At 40.0% G+C, this 12,986-nt stretch overlaps 1 long non-coding RNA gene across 1 annotated transcript; it reads left to right on the top strand.

The window, feature by feature from the left end:
* The first annotated feature begins 255 nt into the window (after positions 1-255).
* LOC122753169 lies at positions 256-12,233 on the top strand. The gene is made up of 6 exons (XR_006356253.1): positions 256-451; positions 1,683-1,847; positions 2,913-2,961; positions 10,894-11,008; positions 11,269-11,369; positions 11,513-12,233. It is a non-coding gene; the product is annotated as an uncharacterized LOC122753169 (long non-coding RNA).
* The last annotated feature ends 753 nt before the right edge of the window (positions 12,234-12,986 follow it).

The raw sequence follows: 12,986 nt of genomic DNA, 5'->3' as shown, positions 1-12,986 counted from the left end.
TTTAATAGATAATAAAACTGAGGAGAGAAGGAAAAGGGGGAAGAAAGAAGAGGGATGGAGGGAGGGAAGAGGGGGATAGAGATAGAGGAAGAAGGAGGGAGGAAGAGAAAGAGAAGGAAGGAGGAAAGAAGAAGGAGAAAGGAGAGAAAGGAAAGGAGGGAGGAAGAGAAGGAAGGATGGAGGAGGAGAAAGAGAAGGGAAAGAGAGAAAGGGAGGGAGGGAGGGGCAGAGAGAAGAAAAGGGGGGGAGGAGAGAGTTGCCAAGGTCACACCAGTTAGTAAGTAGCAGAGCTCTGCTTCAAACCCCAGTTTTAAGCCACATTTCCTTGCCTCGCTCATCAAGCACATTCTTTTTTTTTTTTTTTTTTTTTGCAGGGCAATGGGGTTAAGTGACTTGCCCAGGGTCACACAGCTAGTAAGTGTCAAGTGTCTGAGGCCGGATTCGAACTCAGGTACTCCTCAATCCAGGGCTGGTGCTTTATCCACTGTGCCACCTAGCCGCCCCCTCATCAAGCACATTCTTGTCTCATAATTATTCCTGTAGCCGCCTTTCCCTCTGCTTCCTCTTAGACTTTGCTTCTCAAGAAGCAGGGTCCCGATCATCTGTGTTTTCGAGTTCCCTGGCTCAGTAACTTACACTCAGTGGACACCTATGAACAAAAAGCCAGCCTCAGAGTCAAACAAAACAAAAGCAACAACGAAAGCTGTGATTCAAGTCCTCCCCCTGATGTGCTGGTTGTGTGACCACTTAGCCTTAGTGCCCCTGGCCAACTGGCAAGCTGCTGCTGCTGATATGCATCCACCTGGACCAAATGACTGTTTGTTCAATATAACTTAATTATTTTCCTCCCATCCTGACAACAGATCTATCCAGTGACCCACAATGGGGATTTAGTTATCTGCTTTAGGAAACTGGTCCAGCTCCAGGGAACTGTCTAGTTGGGTCACTTCAGGATTTTAGATTTTGAGTTAGAAGGGACTTTAGATGCCTTCTGGTCCAACCCCTTTATTTTTTTTTATTTGGGGGCGGCAATAAGGGTTAAGTGACTTGCCCACGGTCACACAGCTGGTAAGTATCAAGTGTCTGAGGCTGGATTTGAACTCAGATCCTCCTGAATCCAGGGTTGGTGCTTTATCTACTGCATCACCTAGCTGCCTCCCAACCCCCTTATCTTTTTTCTTTCTTTCTTTCTTTTTTTTTTTTTGCAGGGCAGTTGGGGTTAAGTGACTTGACCAGGCTCACACAGCTAGTAAGTGATAAGTGTCTGAGGTCGGATTTGAACTCAGGTCCTCCTGAATCCAGGGCCAGTGCTCTATCCACTGAGCCACCTAGTTGCCCCTCCCCTTATCTTAACAGATAAGAAATTGGGACTCAGAGCTGTTCAGGTACTTGTCTAAGGACTGACAGGTAGTAGGGGCAGCTAGTTGTTACAGTTCAATGAGCAGTGGGCCTGGAGTCAGGAAGACCTCAGTTCAAATCCAGCCTCAGACACTAGGGGTGTGACCCTGGGGAAGTCACTTAACCCAATTTGCTTCACCTGGATTAAAATCCTGGCTTCCTGTCAATCTATCTATCTGCAGGTTTAACAAAAAAATTTTTTTCCTGCAGTTGGTCTGCATCCTTTCCATGATAAGCCTTCATCTTCTCAGATGGGAAATCACTCATCATCTCCTCTTCCTCAGGATGGAATGAGGATGACATCAGCTGAGGGCTCCTGGGAGAAAAACAATGCCTAAATACAGTTCGTTATTGCTTCACCATTCCATTCTCAGGCTGTTAGAAGCCCACCCCAGCTCTTTGTCCTTTCCGGCCTCAGCCATCCTTGAAGTGCAAGAAAGTATTAGAAGGTGAGTGAGCAGAATTCAAGCCCTGACTGCTTCTTGAAGTCAGAGAGGAAAAACAGCGCTTTTAAATCTGTATTGAGGGAGCAATTAGGTGGCGCAGTAGCCCTGGATTCAGGAGGACCTGAGTTCAAATCCAGCCTCAGACACTTGACACTAGCTGTGTGACCCTGGGCAAGTCACTTAGCCCCCATTGCCCCTTAAAAAAAAATTAAAAGAAAACAAAAACAAATAAATCTGTATTGATATCAAATAATGCAAATATGCCCCAAGCAAGGATTTTTTTTAATGCTTTAGTATTTTTAAACAGGGGGTTTTGATCTGCCTGAGCATCTGTCTTCAGTGTTCCTCTCTGCTTCCTCCTTAGGACAGTTGGCAGACGTAAAAGGGCAATGCACCCTGAGTAACTTAATTATCTTCCCACCCTAAATATTGTAGACATCCTCGTTTGGAATTTGTCCCATCCCTATTTACACACAGCGGTTTAATAAGAAAGTGATTTCTTACTTGTTGGAGACAAAGTAAACTTATGGGGATATTGGATCTTAAAATCTTGAGCAAACTCTTCCTCCCCCTATTATCACTGAGGGTTAGAGCCAAAATGGTATAGCCAAAAGGAACATGCATGCCCAGAAAGGTAAGTGCTCGGACACACCCTGCAACATTTGTCAGTGGCCTCGGGGGCCCAGTGACTTTTACTCCTACGATGACATTTCAGACCAACATTGGCTAACCACGACGGCCCAGCCAAAGCAGCACCGTGCCCACCCCCACCCACCTACCTCTTCATCTTGACCTTTCTTGCTGCTGGCTGACTTTCTCCTCCTGTTGTCAGTCACTGAACTCCACCATCTGGGCCAGGGCTTGAGTCGGAAACTTGTGGCTGGTGATGGGGAAAGGGCAGGTTTCATTTGGAAGGAACTGGTTTGGGGATGGAGAGAACAAAAGCTGGATGAATTAGCATTCCCACCCCTGCCAGTATTCGTGCACACACACTCACACACCCTCCAGATTAGGGATCCAGAGCCTCCAGCATATTCTGATTCATTTCTTGGCATTTCTGACCTCCAGAGTTTTTGTGGCTGTGGATCTGTGGACTTCCCTGAAATGAGAACCACAGGTAAGTTGAATATTATTAGGCAATACATGTAACCTCAATTTCCCTGCTGCATCTGCTCACAGGTGTCTAGTTGGTGTCATTAACAAGCTGTAATTGTCAGGACTTTCCCATCACTAGGTATTTAAGAAAATAAACTTTCCCAAAACAAAGGAAATGGGGATCTGTGGAGGAGAATAAGGAGCAGAAATCCAAAGATTATATACATTTAGACCTGGAAAAGACTTAGAATCCATTTAACTCTCTCTCCTTTTTTTTTCCTGGCGGGGCAATGAGGGTTAAGTGACTTGCCCAAGGCCACACAGCTAGTAAGTGGCAAGTGTGTAAGGCTGAATTTAAACTCAGATCCTCCTGAATCCAGGGCTGGTGCTTTATCCACTGCGCCACCTAGCTGCCCTTCATTTTTACAGATAAGGAAATTGAGGCCTAGGAAGGTTGAATAACTTGTCCAAGGTTTACACAGCTAGTAAGTATCATGGTTAATGTTAGGGAAACTAGGATTTATATGGGCAACTAGATAGCAGGGTGGATAGAGTGCCAGGCCTGGTATCAGGAAGACATGAGTTGAAATCTGACCTCAGACACTTCCTAGCTATGTAACCGTGGGCAAATCACTTAACCCTGTTTGCCTCAGTTTTCTCATCTGTAAAATGAACTGAAGAAGGAAATGGCAAGCCACTCTGGTATCTTTGCCAAGAAATCCCCAAAGACAGGGGGCAGCTAGGTGGCGCCATGGATAAAATACCAGCCCTGGATTCAGGAGGACCTGAGTTCAAATCCAGATCAGACACTTGACACTTACTAGCTGTGTGACCCTGGGCAAGTCACTTAACCCTCATTGCCCTGCAAAAGCAAACAAAAAAAAAGAAAAAAAAGAAAAAGAAAACCCCCCAAAGGGTCAATTTTGGCCTGAAATGTCATCATATGAGTAAAAGTCACAAAGTTCTGGAGGTCACTGACAAATGTTGCAGGGTGTGTTCGATGACTGAACATCAGCATTTATATATTGCTTTAAGATTTGCAAAAAGACTTTAGAAATATTATCTCATTTAATCCTCACAACAACTCTCAGAGGTGAGTGATATTATTTATCCCACATTTACAGATGAGGAAACTGAAGCTAATAAATGTTATGTGACTTACCCAGGGTCACACAGCTAATATTGTATAAGGTAAAATTCAAATTCAGGGGTTCCCGATTCCAAGTCCATAGCTCTATCCACAGCCTCCAGATTAGAATTGAGGCCCATTGATCCAGGCCTTTTCCCCTTTTATCATAAGGTCTGAGAAGGCCTGAAATGCAAGCAAGGACCTTCAAATTTGTTTTTAATAATTACTGAATAAAATCAGCATAGAAGTGATACAATAATAATGTCATCTGTTGGACAGATGAGGTAACAGTCTCAGAATAATTAGGTGATTCACAAAAGGCCACATAGCCAATAAGTGAACAAGAATCAGGCTCTAAACCCAGGTCTCTCCAGGCTTCAAATGCAGAAATGTTTCTGCTATTTGATGTTGCTTAAGTTTTAAAGGTTAATCTCTACCACTCCTGGGCACAAAATTCGGGAGTATTAACATGAGAAAGGGCACTGCTGGTGATGACCTGGAATTTGTTCCATTAGGAGTAAGTTCTAGGACTGCAGTCTTGGAAAGACCTTTTTTCAAATCCTGCATCTTGTCACTTAGCTGGGTCACCACATGTAAATTGCTAGCCTTAGTTTCCTCATCTGTAATGTAGGCATAATACCTATAGAATCAACCTTGCAGAGTCATTGAGTAAAATGTGTGACCTTGGGTGAGTCACATCCTTTCTCAGACTCATCTGTAAAATGGATTGCTGTATAGATTAAATGAGAAACCCAAGGCAGCCAAAGGAAAGAGCTTTTCAAACATCAAAGTGCTATCTAAATGCTAGCTATTATGATCATAATGTACATAAAATATTTTGCAAATTGCAAAGTGCTATGTAAATGACAGCTGCCCTGATTATTTGAATAAATTATGTTGTGATGTCAAAGAATTGTAAACTAAGACAGTGTCATCCATTGGGGAAGGAGGGCTAAGCATAGTACAGTATATGAATGAAATGGAATTAGCATGACATTGTGCCATAAGAAACAATGGAATAAGGGCAGCTAGGTGGTGCAATGGATAGAGTACCAGCCCTGGAGTCAGGAGGACCAGAGTTCAAATCCAGCCTCAGACACTTGACACTTACTGTCTGTGTGACCCTGGGAAATTCACTTAACCCTCATTGCCCTGCAAAAAAAAAAAAAAAAAAAACACACACACACACACAAAACAAAAAAGAAACAATGGAATATAGTTTCAGAGAAACCTGAGAAGACTTATATGAACTGACTCAAAGTGAGCAGAACCAGAACAATTTATACTATAATAACAAGTGCAAAAAGGAACAGCTTTGGAAAATGGAAGAACCCTAATCAGCCATGATTCCAGAGGATCAATAATGAAGGATGCCTCCCATCTCCTGACAGAGAACGTGATGGACTAAATATATATAATGTGATATATTGGGCAGGGTGGCAGGAAGGGACATGACCAATGTGGAAAATTATTTTGCTACCCCCCAAAAATTGTTTTGCTTGACTTGGTACTTTTAATTTTTTTTAAATAATAATAATAATTATTATTATTATTATTTTGGACAGGGCAATGAGGGTTAAGTGACTTGTCCAGGGTCATACAACTAGTAAGTATCAAGTGTCTGAGGCCGGATTTGAACTCAGGTCCTCTTGAATCCAGGGCTGGTGTTTTATCCACTGCACCACCTAGCTGCCCCCCTTCCCCCTGGCACTTTTTTAAATAAAAGGTTGGGTTTTTTCCTAGTAGGAAGGAAAAGTGCAAGGAGGAGAGAATCAATATGTATTAAGTGAAAAATAAAGTTTAACAAATTGTCATAGACAAGATTTTTTAAAATATAAATTTGAATAGTTTTAATTGGAGTCCTACATATATTTTTTCTTGAAAAAAGAGTTTATTCTCTTGGTTCAACTTATGCTCTCCTTTCAAATTTTTCTACTTCACTAGGATGTAATAAGAGGTCTTAAAATCCCAGCTGGAACACACCTCAGCATCTCTTCCAAACAACCAAAAGGAACCTCCCCTAAAACATAGACAACAAATAGTGATCGATTCAAAGACCTCCAATAAGGGGAATGAGCTTCTTCCCCACACAGCCCATTTCACTTTGGGACAATGCTAACTGTTAGGAAGTCACTCCTTACATCCAGACTAAATGAGCTTCTTTGCAGCTTTCACCATTGCTCCTGGTTCTGCCTTCTGTCTCATATCACACAACACATTAACTCCTAACCATCTTCACTGGCAGTTTCCCCATGCCTGAAACTCTCTTTCTCCTCATCTCTAACTCCTAGATTTTTGGCTTCCTTTAAGTCTTTTTTCCAGTCTTCTTTAATCTTAGTGTCTTCTCTCTGAGACTACCTCCAATTTTACACACACACATATGTATATACACACATGTATATATATAAAATATATATTATATATAAATATATACACATATGATTATGGAGAGAGATTGTGTCTTGTTTGTACTGTTAAGGGCTAAAATTCTAGCTAAACTGTCTAAAATATCTAATGAGTGGTCGCCAATAAATTATAAGCTTTAGCAAGAGTTAGACTTTTAAGCATTTATTAAGGAGAATAAGAATTTGGTAAAGAGAGAGAGAAAGGCCTAGATTTCTATCTATTAAAGGGAGAGCACATTTTTAGCTCCCTTCTCCACCAGAGTCCAGAGGAAAGAGCCCGAGACTGAGCGCCAGTCTCTTCCTTCCTCCTCCCACTAGCCCGCGTCACTTCCTGACTCCTGGTCTTGCCCTCAAAGACCTTCGCTTCATGGGCAGAACTCTTCTACAGTAAGTATCCAGCAGGTGGCGTTATTCCAATCGTTACAGTCCCCCCTGTTGTTCCTCAAGAAACAAAATGTTTCCTTGACGGAACAGTAAAAAGAATATAATAACTATTGCTAACCAATAATATGTGAACAACAATATAGAAAAGGAAGAGAGGAAAGTTTTGTCCAGAGGGGCGATTTTTTTTTGTCCTCATGAACCGACGCTTTGACATTAGTCTTGCAAAGGGAGGGCCTCTGCAGAGAATACATGTTACAGATGGTATATATTATAACAGAAAGAGAAAAAAAACAACAAAAACAACAAATCAAAACTGTTCATTTAAAGTCTCTGAAAGTCTTTTCTCAGATGTCCTCTAGGTGTAGTCGTGGAATGGAAGTCTTTTCAGGGGTTGAGGTGTGGATGCTGGTAATCAGCCAGGAAAATTTCCTACAAAATTGAGCTTAACACAACTTTAAAATAGCTTTGTCAATAATCAAATCAAACAATGAAAGTTCTCAAAAACATGTCTAAGGGAATTCAGAATCTTAGTTGTTACACATGAAACATATAATAAAACAAAAATTGAAACATTCTTTAAAATTATAATATTACTATAGTCCCCCCTTATGGAGGGTATTTGAGAAGACAATTGCTGCGATATTAATTTTTAAAAATAATTTTTATCTTTGTTTCATCACTTTTTGCATCATCTGCCTAATTATCCTCATGCCATTATGAGAAATTAAAAAATCTAATATAATTGGTAACAGGTGTCAAGGCCAAATTCAACACTGTATTTATCATGACACCTGAGATAATTATGGGGGTTACCATAAAAGAACAGAGAAATGATGGGATATGAGCATTCCCACACTTGAGCAATATGTACTGTCCATGCAGTATGCCAGGCTTAAAATAGGTGGATGGAATATATGTCCATGCCACTGAACACATTGGAGGAAACTGAGTCAGACTTAATCAGATGCATGGGATTGAGATGTCCATGGCATCAGGCATATAGGAGGGAGCATAGAAGCCAGGTGTAGGAGTGAGATGGGTGGGATGGATACTTCCAGCCATCTGTACAATATTGTGGGGAAAAATAAAATAAAATATTAAACCAAGAGAATCCAACCTCAACATTTGTCAAAAGCCGTTCCCTCGGCCATACCTTGACTTCATGCATGTCTCCCCTCATGTGACAGTTCAGTGTCTGCTCTTGCATGTATTCCTCTTGTGACTGGATGGCATCTTGGCCAACTGGCATCTGATAACTCAGAATAAAGGCAATTAATGTCTTAAATGATAAGTTCCCATAATCCAAGTCTCATATGGATTTAAAAATTGAGGATAATAAATGATTGCAAAAAATGTGAATACATCTTGACTCAGAACAATATATAATTATGCAACAATTTCAAATAATACCCCTTTTTTTTAACTTAGTATACAATTACTTTTTTGGAAAATTCTGAACATATTTAAATACAAGTTAAAGCACAACACAATCTCAAAGAAAACTTTTACAAATGTTCCCCTCTTTTTTTTTTTTTGGAATATGCTTATCAAAAATAATACTTCTAGAATCAATTTACACTTGCCATGGCAAACAATTTGCCAGGGAAATGCTTTAAAGAGTTTGATCAAATAATCAGTTGAGAAAAAATAACAAAAACAAACAACTCAGAATATGGGAGCACAATACTCCTAGAATTAACATTGTGTTATGAAATCAAAACCATGTTTCAAAATTAGATAGATGAATGAATAGAAGAAAATACACGTGGAACAATAAAAGACAGTGAAATTCAAACTAAGGAAATCTAAATGAGCATGAACTTAATATTAATAAGAGTACTATAAAATATAAACTTGATCACATGACTATAAAAAGCTTTTACAAATATTCTCCTTGTTTTAAAAACTAAGTATGACACAATCTCAAAAGCATGAAAATCTCTATAAAAATAAACCCATACCATTAATTTCAAAATGTAGATGTAATAGCATAGAAATCCTATGTAACCTCTGAACTGACATTAATAATCTGAGTGAAGTTAGAACACTTTTGATTCCGATATCTAAAATCCCCAATACTCATATCAATACCTTGCTGCTTACTTCTACATTTCTGTAAAATATATACCCTTCCATGGCAAAAGAAGCGGAGTCTTGAACTATGTTGATGGTTGTCATTCTTATTCAGCTTAAGTTTTTCTTCTTTAACCCCTTTATATTGTCTGTCAGTCTTTTCACCATACAAATGCTTTATAAGATTACTAATTAAAGACAAAAGCAGGTTAGCAAAATTATGAACAAAACGAGCATATCTGGAATTTAAAGAGTTTTCTAAGATTGTCTCAAAAGCACAGCCAGGCCGGGGAAGGGCTGAGCCTGAAGCTGCAAATGCAGGTAGAAAAAGTTGAGCATGCGCACCAGATCTCTGGACTTCCCAGGCAGGGGAAGCAATGGGCTTGGCCATGGGAGGAGTAGAGGGTGGGGTCTGGGGAGGAGGGGAGGGACCAGAGCAATTTGAATCAGACTTGATTTTGAACTCAGGCCTGGATTCCTCTTCCCCCACTTTGCCTCCAGGTGCTAGGGGATTAAAAGCTTCTAGAGGGTGGGTCATTGCCTCCAGGCATGCAAAATTAAAGCAACAATTACTGTTAGAACTGGGAAAAGCTGCGGGAATCTCTTCAGGTTTTTCTGAAAAAGCATGGTTGGGAGAGGGAGAGATATTTCCTGGTGTGAGTAAGTTGCTGGCTCTTTTAACAAAAATAAAAAGAAAAATAGAAAATCCACAAAAACAAAGCATTAACATGATCTTATCTCCCATTTGTCTGGTTAAACAGACCAAAATCAAAAATAGGGTAATTAGGGAGTTTAAAAGGTCCATTCGAAAAAATTTAAAGGAAAACACAGCCAGTACACCAGTACTTAGCAGTTAAAGGGAGAGGGAGGGGAAATTTCTTACCCAACCAGAAGATCAGAAGAAGACTGAGGTTTAGCTTTCCTCTTCGTGGTCAGCCATCTGTTAAGGGCTAAAATTCTAGCTAAACTGTCTAAAATATCTAATGAGTGGTCGCCAATAAATTATAAGCTTTAGCAAGAGTTAGACTTTTAAGCATTTATTAAGGAGAATAAGAATTTGGTAAAGAGAGAGAGAGGCCTAGATTCCTATCTATTAAAGGGAGAGCACATTTCTAGCTCCCTTCTCCGCCAGAGTCCAGAGGAAAGAGAGTGAGACGGAGCGCCAGTCTCTTCCTTCCTCCTCCCACTAGCCCGCGTCACTTCCTGACTCCTGGTCTTGCCCTCAAAGACCTTCGCTTCATGGGCAGAACTCTTCTACAGTAAGTATCCAGCAGGTGGCGTTATTCCAATCGTTACAGTACATAGTTCTATGCATGTTGTCTCACCCATTAGACTGTAAGATCCTTGAGAGAAGGAACTGTGGTTTGTTTTTTTGTTTTTAATTTGGGTTTTTTTGTTTGTTTTTTGCCTTTTTTAATATCATAAGCACTTGGCACAGTGCCTGGCAAGCACTTCCTTCCTTCCTTCCTTCCTTCCTTCCTTCCTTCCTTCCTTCCTTCCTTCCTTCCTTCCTTCCTTCCTTTCTTTCTTCTTTATTTTCTACATGACAATGAGGGTAAAGTGACTTGCCCAGGGTCACATAGCTAGTAAGTGTCAATTGTCTGAGGCTGGATTTGAACTCAGCTCCTCCTGAATCCAGGGCCAGTGCTTTATCCACTATGCCACCTAGCTGCCCCCAGTAGGTTCTTTAATAAAGGCCAGCTGACTGACTGACTCTGGAGTCAATTAGTAAGTCTGGTCCCTTTTCCACATGACAATCCTTCAAATATTTGAAGATGGCCCCCTTATCCTCCATCATTTCCCTCTAACCAGTCTTCTCTTCTCATGGCTAAACATGGCCAGTTCCTTTAATTATATCAAACTTTTATTTCTACCCTTAACCTTGTGTATATGTCTAGGAGTGGTCTTGATAACTCGGAAGCTATGAACAATCAAGTCACTTTTCTTGCATATGGCTTTCCAGGATGGTTGGACATATTCACCTTTCCAACAACAGTATATGACTGTGCCTTCCTACCCACAGTTCCACCAACATTGGCTATCTTCTGGGGCTGGGAGTAGGAGAAAAGATCCTCTCGGTAAGTTTACAGAGCATGAGGTAAAACTTCAGAGTTTTAAATGTGCATTTCTCTTAGTGATTTGGAAATAAAAGTAGAATAAATCACCTTTTAGAGCCCTTCCAGCTTCCATCATGCCATGGTCCCGTGTTTTCAGATAGTCAATTACAGTTTGCCATTTTTCTTTTGAAAATTGTTGAGTCATATCCTTAGACCATTTACCTATTTGGAAAATTGCTACCATTTATAATCCAAAAGTGTTTTATACCCCTCTCTTGTAGATTTATTTCCAACCCAGGCTGCCCTCACTGGAACGATAGATCGTGTGGTCTTCTCCTTATTTGCTGAAATTTAGGCTGGTGTCTGACAGTTTTATCCCAAAGTAAGAATGTCTCTGAATTGAATAAGGATGAAATTCTCCAAATTATTTTTGAACATATAAATTATCCACAAGTCTTTTATCAGCTTTATGGCTGGAACAGGATGAGAAGGAAAATTGATTCCATTTCTTTTCTTCCTCATCAGTGGCGGTGTGTGAGCTTTAGTGAGGAAGAAGGCGGAAACTCATCGCTCCAATGAAGGTTTTGGATTACATGCAGATTTCAGCAATCCATGTGATTCATGGCCTCCATAACAGCAAATAATTGGAACAACTGAATAGCAACTGAATGGCCGTGAGAATAGATGCCAAAATATTTATAGCAACCCTTTTTGTGGGGGCAGAGAATGGGAAGCAGAGTAGATGCCCATCGATTGGAGAATGGGAAAGCCAGTTGTGGTACTGAATATGATGGAATAGCACCATGTTGGGAGAAAGGATAATCGCTATAAATACACAGAAGCAAGAAAAGACGTACATGACGGAACCAATGCAAAGTGAGCAGAATCAGGGAAACAATGTGAACAATGACTATAACAATGGAAATGGAAAGAAAAGCAACTTCAATGATGCTTCAAAATTATAATAACCAAGATTAGTCCCAAGGAAAAGATATGAGAAAACACCCCCACAACTTCTTTGAAAAAATAGAGGACCATAGATAAGGAACACTACATGTAATATCTGACTTCTCAATATTTTGGTAACTTTTATGGAACTTTTTTTTTCTTCTTTATAATAAGGAAGGGTTCAGTGGGAGGTGTTTGGAGACAGAACCAATGAAAAATCTAAGTTTTGAAAAACAAGATATCAATAGAAATGTAATTTTTTTTAGAATTTTATTTTCCAAATTACATGTAAAAGCAAATTTTGACATCAATTTTTTAAAAAACTTTGTGTTCTAAGTTCTCTTCCTTCCTCCCTTCCCACCTCCACCCCAGGAACTGAAGCAATTCAATATAAATTATACATGAGTAGTCATAGAAAACATCTCTACATTAGCTAGGTTGTGAGAGAAAACAGATAAAAACAAAACTTCAGATTAAGGAATTGTCAAAAAAAAAAAAAAAAACAACGGTGTTTCAGTCTGTTTTCAGATACCATCAGTTCTTTCTCTGTAGATGGATTGCAATTTTCATAAGTTCTTCAGAGTTATATTGGATCATTGCCTTGCTGAAAATAACCACATGCTTCCCAGCAGATCATCTTACAATAATGCTTTTATTTTGCATATAGTACATTTCTCTCTGCTAATAGAAATGTTTGTTTGTTTGTTTTTTTAGTGAGGCAATTAGGGTTAAGTGACTTGCCCAGGGTCACACAGCTAGTAAGTGTTAAGTGTCTGAGGCCGGATTTGAACTCAGGTACTCCTGACTCCAGGGCCGGTGCTCTATCCACTGCACCACCTAGCTGCCCCTAGAAATGTATTTTTAAAAAAAATTAATGAGGGAAGGCAGTATAGCACTGTAGAAAGAACAATTCATTTAGCTCCCTAAGTTCAGATACAGGCTCTGCCATTGATGATCTGTGTGACCTTTAGCAGGTCACTGAACCCCTCTGGGCTTCATTTTCATTACCTGTGAAATGATAGGGTTAGACTCAATGACATCTAAGTTTCTT

This window comes from Dromiciops gliroides, chromosome 4 (assembly GCF_019393635.1).
Source record: "Dromiciops gliroides isolate mDroGli1 chromosome 4, mDroGli1.pri, whole genome shotgun sequence".
Classification (NCBI taxonomy): domain Eukaryota; kingdom Metazoa; phylum Chordata; class Mammalia; order Microbiotheria; family Microbiotheriidae; genus Dromiciops; species Dromiciops gliroides.
Note: the sequence above shows the minus strand (reverse complement) of the source record. Positions and strands in the feature narration are given on the sequence as shown.